This window comes from Sciurus carolinensis, chromosome 3 (assembly GCF_902686445.1).
Source record: "Sciurus carolinensis chromosome 3, mSciCar1.2, whole genome shotgun sequence".
Lineage (NCBI taxonomy): Eukaryota > Metazoa > Chordata > Mammalia > Rodentia > Sciuridae > Sciurus > Sciurus carolinensis.
In genome coordinates this window covers 53,543,227-53,550,535 of record NC_062215.1, presented here as the reverse complement: position 1 = coordinate 53,550,535, position 7,309 = coordinate 53,543,227, and the positions used below count along the sequence as shown (strand labels likewise).

The following is a 7,309-nucleotide window of genomic DNA, read 5'->3' as shown; positions in this document are numbered from 1 at the left end:
TATTGTTTGGATGGAGTGTTGAAATATGCAGACACATTTGCTGAGCTCTCTTGGCTCTATTTCTCTTCTAAAATTTCACCTGGACAGTGTCTTTGTTTATCTTTTTCCTCCTGAAATACTCTATTTATGGTCTGTTCTCAGTAACTCCTCTTCACTGTGGGGGTGATTTGTCCTGGAGGACAATGGCTAGAGTTGAGGGTTCCCATATGGTGGCTGCTCCAGACCTCCTGTTCAGAGGCTTGCTCAGCCTCCAGTTCCAACCCATCTGCCAGACTGTGGGAGGGGGTGTGTTTTTTTCTATCATGAAGCAAATAATGTCTGATCAACTGTCTTTTTGTGATGTTTGCAGTACTGTTGCCCACCGTGTGGGTCCATTCATTCACTGGGGTAGCCTAATGGTGATATTCTATCATTTCATTTTCTTTTTTTGAAGGAAAAATAATAATAGAAATGATGATTAGTAACAAAAGACAAAAGAGGGCAAAGAACACAAAATGCAAAGAATAGCTGAAGAATACCCACCAGAAAATCTTCACTACAGAACAGGTGAAAATCAACATCCACTGCTTCTAATGGAGTTTTCTGCCAAAATGTTTAGGATTTGCCTGATCTCTGAATACACAGTCCACTTCCCAGCTTAAAGTACTTCAGTGACTTCTCATTGTAATCAGAATAAAAACAGAGCCACTCCCCTGGTTTAATCTGTCCCTACTTTGCATCACTCACAGCTTTGCTTACAAAAACCAGGGCTGCCTTCCCACCAGCCCTCCACAAACTCAGTTTGTTTCCTACTTTAGTGGCTTTGCAAATGTTATCCTCCCTCCCTAGCAGGATCTTCTTCCAGATTAAATGTCTCTTTCTCAGAGCCTTTCTCAGAGGCTTGTTTGTTTGGTGCTGGGGATAAACCCAGGGCTCTAGCTCTGCTGCATGCTAAGCAGCAAGTTCTACCATTGAGCTGCCCCCCAGGCCCTCTCAGAGAGCCTTTCTGACCATCAACCTAGGAACTCGCCTGCTCCTCTCCCCCATTGCTCTCTATCTCAGGTTACTGTTTCCATGGGGTGCTCATCAGTTCGTAAGCATTGTATTTTCTTATCCTTTGCTTTTAGAAAGCCTCTCTCATCTTGGTCTGCAAGCTCTAGAAGGAAGGCACCATATCCATCTTCTTCATGGCACTGTCTCCAGTGCTTAGTCTGACGTTTGTTGTCAACAATATACAAATAAATCAGGAGGAGGAGGAAGGAGAGGGCAAGACAGACTATCGGGCAAGAGTAAAACTGAGGTTATTTTGGTGAGAGGTGTTTGGCATCAGGACTACCCGGAGAAGTGAAGTGCTTGTGGTGAAGACCAAATCCAAGAACCTCTGGAGCAGGAGGGAGGCCAAGTGCCATGGTGTCCACTTACCCATGTTTTTGTCTTCTGTGGTATGTTAGCCTTTGTCAACTAGGGTCCAAAAATATTAAATGGAAAAAATTCCAGAAATAATCAGTTCATAATTTTTAAATAACTTTTATATTCTTTAATTTTTTAGACTTTTATACAATATTATTGTAATTGTTCTATTGCTAGGTATTGCTGTGCTTGATTTCTAAATGAGACTTTTCATAAGTAGGCATGTATAGGAAAAAAGCACAGCATACATAGGGTTTAGAACTTCCTGCAGTTTCAGGCACTACTGGAGGCCTTGCAACATATCCCCCATGAATGAGGGTGACTACTGTATGCAAATGACTCTGTAGGATATCTGAGTGGTGGCACCAATGACAACTCTGCACATCTCATAATTTGACCAGCAAGTTTGTTATTGCTAGTCCTGAAAAGTGGGAGAAACCTAGATCTTTAGCAATAATCATGGTCCATCTACTAGAGGACCTGGGACCAGCCTGAGACCATTCTCCCTCCCCTGCAGCATGAAGAGACGTTGCTTGACAGCTACCAAATATGAGACTGGAGGCTCTTTGCTTGAGATCTGCTTGAAGGTAGTGACTCCCATCAAAGAAGAGATAGAAAGAACAGATGACAGGCATTTTCTGGACAGTAATGCTGAGACCAGTTCCTCTATGGAGAGGGGATGGAGTGGCTGGTTTGAATCTAGATTCCTTTCAGCTCTGAGATAGTGGTTAGGGCATAGAGTTTGGGCTGAGGGCTCTATGGTTTGGGAGATTCAAACTCATTCTATCCACCAGAAAAAGGGAAGGGGAAGGTTACCAAGGGGGAGGAGGAGAGAGAATCTGACCAATTCCTTGTAAAGAAGATTAATTTCCCAAGGTCCTTGCTCATAGACATTAACATTGAGGCAACTGGGTTCATCTGAAGAAGAAGCCATCTTGGGATTGCTTCCCTGAGGCCTCCTCCAAACAGATAACCTGGCACAGCCATGACTGAGTCCCTTCCTTCCTAATCCAGAGCTCAAGCCTCAGCTCTCAGGTCCCTGGCCCTGCAGAGGCACCCACAGTCTGTCTTGTGTCTCCTCCTATATGAGGACCAAAGGCCACTACCCCTGCTTTTCACCTTTACCCTAGGAAGCCCTGAGTCTCCCAGCCCTCCTTCAGGTTTCCTATGTCCTTCCTGTGACCAGCACTGAAAGCAGGAGGCAGGTGGAGGCAGAAGAGCTTGGGGTTTCTGAGAGCAGCACAGTGCACAGGTGAGGCCTGGAGGTATAAGGTGTCCCCTCTCTCTTCTTTTTATCTTCTTTTCAGTCTTTCACAATCATACATACTTTAAAACATCTACTTATAATTTGATCCCTTGGTGTTCAAAGGTAATATAATGATCTTTCTGATCATTTTAGCACTCATTTTCCTTGGTGTAGTCATATACCCTGTTGCTTGTGATTCTCAAACACATAAGAAAGCATTATGGGTGCAAGTAGGCAGCTCAGAGAGGTTGTGGATACCCTCAAGGTCACACAACTGGGGAGCAATAGAGAAGGAACAAAGGCCAGTTTTAGACACCAAGCATGGAGCACTTTTATGTATCACTCTCACTTTGTCTCCCCTCTCTTCGGAGCCCACAGGAGAGGGGCCATCTAAACATCCCAGTGTTTAGGTCAACTGACTCTTAAAACTCAGAGCATGTTTCCCATAATGAGGGATCAGAGATACCAGGTGCTTGGGAAAATGGACTTGGTTTTGAGGAGAGATGTAATGACCACATCTCAAGGAAGGGGACTTACTGAAAATCCTTTTTTTTTAAAAATTTTGTGAGATGGGGTATTGGTATGTTGCTCAGATCAGCTGCAAATTTATAATCCTCCCACCTCAGCCTCCTGAGTAACTAGGATTACAGGCATGTGCCACTGCACCAGCCTTAAACATAGTTTTTAAAGTCAGCATTGCAGGTGATTCTGATGCACATTAAAAATTGATGGATGCTTGCCTTGCTTTGCAGTCCAGGAAGCAGGATTCCTCTGGGCATCCCCTGCCTTTCCCTCACCCTCCTGTCTCCTACCCTCCTCCTGTCAGGGAGTGGTTCTGGAGGGTCCTGAACTCCAGCATTAGACTAGTTTGGGAGTAGACCTGGCAGAGAAAAGATGGCAAACAGATTTGGGCTCTATCACTTACTAGTTTAATGACTTTGGAAAACTCATGAACCTTCTAAGTCCCTCATCTATAAAACAAGAAAGCAGATCCAGACAGTGTTTCTATAAATGTAAGATCTTAATATATGTATATCATTTAACACATTGTCCAGACACATGATCTAGCAAATGATAGTGTTTTGCTCTAAAAACTATTACGTATGTTAAGCTAGAGTTGGGACCCAAAGTTCTGACTCAGAATCTTCTTCCACTGACATTGGGTATCTAGGAATTCAACTCAGTAAACTGAAGTAATAAATCCATTCATTTGTTAGGTCTGTCCCCATCCTATTTCCCAAGCTGGAGCTCCAAACCACTTTAGAATCAAAGGTAACTCGCAGTTCCCACATCTACATTGCTTGTTCTGTTACTTCAGATGAGTGATATTCCAGATGGAATTTGCAGAGCAGTGACACACTTTCCTGACACTCTGCCTGCATTTTTATCTGTCTGGTCATTAATTTATTTAGGCTCCTGGGCTCTTGACTCCTCCCCATTTGTTCATCTCACATGCAGGCAATGCCTAATATTCTATCCAGCTCAGTTCAGCCCTCATTCATTGACCTGATGCTGTCCTGTCCCTGTGTGAGGGCCTGAGGAAACAGTCATGGGAATGATGTTGTTTCTGCTCTCAAGGCTCTCTCAGATTATCAAAAAACATACATTTAAGCAAAACATGGACTGAGCAATCCTAAAAGAACACAAAGACCAAGAGATTGTGCAGAAGCTGAAGTGGTGACCCCTGGGGTGGGAGAGATGCTTGAGCAGGAGCTGTGATGGGTCCTACTAGGAAGAAGATGCAAGAGTGGAATGGAGAAAGTGCATCCCCTAAATAGGAAGAGCTGATGCTAAGGATGCAGGCAAAGATTCTTTTGCATTGTAGAAAATGCAAGGGATTGCCAGCCTGGACAGTGCCAGATCCCAAGTCAGGAGAATGCACTGGAATGAGGCATCCTGGGCCCTTGACCCCCTGCCCACTAACCTGCAGTCTCCTGGAGGAAATGGAGATCTTGGCTACCATAGCAGATATGTGACAGACTTTTTATTTGCAAAGTATATCAGGTACAGCATGGATGATGAGCACCTTGTGTGTCTTGTTTTCATTTTCACAATGACACACAGGGCAGGTTTCATCAGCTTCAAACAAGGGCAAGCTGCATGTTTTCTGCGTGTGTGTGTGTGTGTGTGTGTGTGTGTGCATGTGTGTAAGAGTAACTTGGAGTTTTAACATAACAGTTATTGTGAATATCTTTCCATACACAAGGGAAGAAATTAACATCATTTATGATAGTTCCAGAGTGTTCCATTCATTTAATGCATTACAAAATGCTGAAACAGTCCTCTAGAGATAAACTTCACCCAAGTAAAAGTTTCAATTCAAAGGTCTTAATAGATCATAACATTTTGCAACTATCAGCCCGAATCTCATTTTTGAACATTTTCATCTTTCCTGAAAGAAACTCTACTCCCATTAGCAGTCACTCCCCACTTCTCCCTCCCCTCAGCTGCTAGCAGTCATTAGTCCACTTTCTGTCTCTATGATTTGCTTCTTTCATAATATTTTTAACCAGATCAGTTACGGCAAATGTTTATGGTATTTCTACATGTGCACTATTATTCACAAGGCTCTAATAATCAGAAAATACATACATTTCTTACATTTTGTCTGGTCATATTATGATAATTTTCTGGAACTAGAATATGCCTGATCAAAAACTTGTCCTTTTTCTATTTGTTGCCAAAGTCACAGAATGTCATTGTTGAGTATACATTTTTCTCCTTTTTTGTATGTGTGGAAAAATACTCAGTAATCAATGTTGAAGAAAATGTTTTTCAAGGATAACAGTGTGAAGGAGGCGCGACTGGCTGCCTGGGCGGGGGGTGACTGGGTGTGCCTCCCGCGGAGTTGTCCCAGCTGCAGGAGTGACCAGTTGGCTTATGCCCTTTGCTCCTAGCATCGTCTCCTCTGGTCGCCTGAATTGGTGGTTTGCGGGCAACCCGGGATCGAGTCTGAGTGCTTCTGGACCAGGGCCAGGACGGACACTGGCATTCCCTGCTGCAGGATGCGGAAGCCATCTCCTTATTACCCAACGCTTTGTGTTTTCTTCGTGGTCAGAGTCTCGACTTCTGAGGAAGGTACCAAGAAACTGATCATTTTTCCCTGAATTTTCTTCTTCAATGTCTCTCATACTGAAAATCTTAAGAGAGATACTGACATATTTTGATGTTCCCATAGACCAGGTTTTACTGATTTGGGCAAATAAAGACTATGGATCAGATCAGAGTATTATTTGTATTATTGGGAAAATGCTTCCTTTAGAACCTTGTCAAAGACCTGCTTTTGAGTTGATCCTGCCCTTGAACTCTGTAGAGTCTGATAATTGTGGATCTATGGTTCCATCTTTTGCTGATATTTTGTGTGTGGCAAATGAGGAAGAAGCCAGTTATCTCAGATTTTGAACTAGTACATGGAAAAATGAAGAAAAGGAAAAAAATTGAATTTTTCCATACTTTACAACTAGTTTCGGATCCACTGTTATCAGCTCAAAGACACAACACACCAGTGAAAAATGATCTGCCTGTAAGTGAAGCTGCAATTAAAAATGAAGATGAGCTTACTTTTCTTCGCTCTCAGATTGCAGCAATTGTGGAAATGCAGGAACTAAGAAATAGAACAATTTTTGGCTTCTTTGACTTGAACAATGAGCCCAGTGGTGTGGGACAAATGCCATCACTGGGGACAACTGAACTTAGTGTGGAATCAGATCAGTTTCCAAGTGCAGTGCTTCCTTCTCCTTCTCCTCCTCCAATGCTTCCTCCTCAGTTTTCTTCTCTTCAACCTTTAAGTTTTCCTCCTATACAACCAGGATGTACTCATATTTGTGATCAGATAATCCAACAGCTAAAATAAAAAAGCACCACTCTGATGCTATTAAGACCAGTTATAGTCATCATTCAAAAAGCAAGAGAGATACAGATGTTCCAAACATGTTGGATGTTCTAAAGGATATGAATAAGGTCAAGCTTCATGCTATTGAATAGTCACCTGGTGGTAGACTCATTCATAAGTGGAAAGGACAAAGTTCACATTAGGATCCAGTGTCCTTAATATCACATGCGCTTAAACAGAAATTTGCACTCCAAGAAGACGACTCCTTTGACAAAAAAAAAAAAAAAAATAGATCTTGGGAGTCTTCTCCATTTTCTAGTCCAGAAGCTTCAAGGTTTGGACATCACATTTCACAGTCAGAAGGACAGTGATCTGAGGAAAAAACTGATGATGCACAAAAGCTGTTGGCCAAAGTATTGGCAACAAAAACTATGTCTACACTTGGAAGGAAAGATGCAGAAATATGGCAGCATGTCTTTCACTGCCTTTCAAAGGATCACATTCTCTGTCAAGTAACAGTGAATGAAGCCTGTATCCTGGGATGTGTCAGGGTCCAGATCTGAGGAAGATTCCTAAGAACACTTGTCTGGTTTTGGAGTTAACTGGCTATTGAAGAGAGTTAGGTGTATGAAGTTTTTCCCCTGTATGTTAACATTATTGAAAGTGGAATATATGCCTCAACATTTGTCTTAAGCAATTCTGACTTCCCAGTTTAAAAGTCTCTGAATCTTTTAAAAATTGATAGTGATCTGGTTTATGTGACCTTCAGTAACTTGGAGATTTTCAAAGAAGATAAACTTATAATTTATTTCATTAGGAAACTCATAGTTTTAATCATAGTG

General features: G+C 42.2%; 1 pseudogene; it reads left to right on the top strand.

Moving 5' to 3' along the window:
• The first annotated feature begins 5,734 nt into the window (after positions 1–5,734).
• On the top strand, positions 5,735–6,488 carry LOC124979354 (mitochondrial fission regulator 2-like; annotated as a pseudogene).
• Positions 6,489–7,309: the final 821 nt, after the last annotated feature.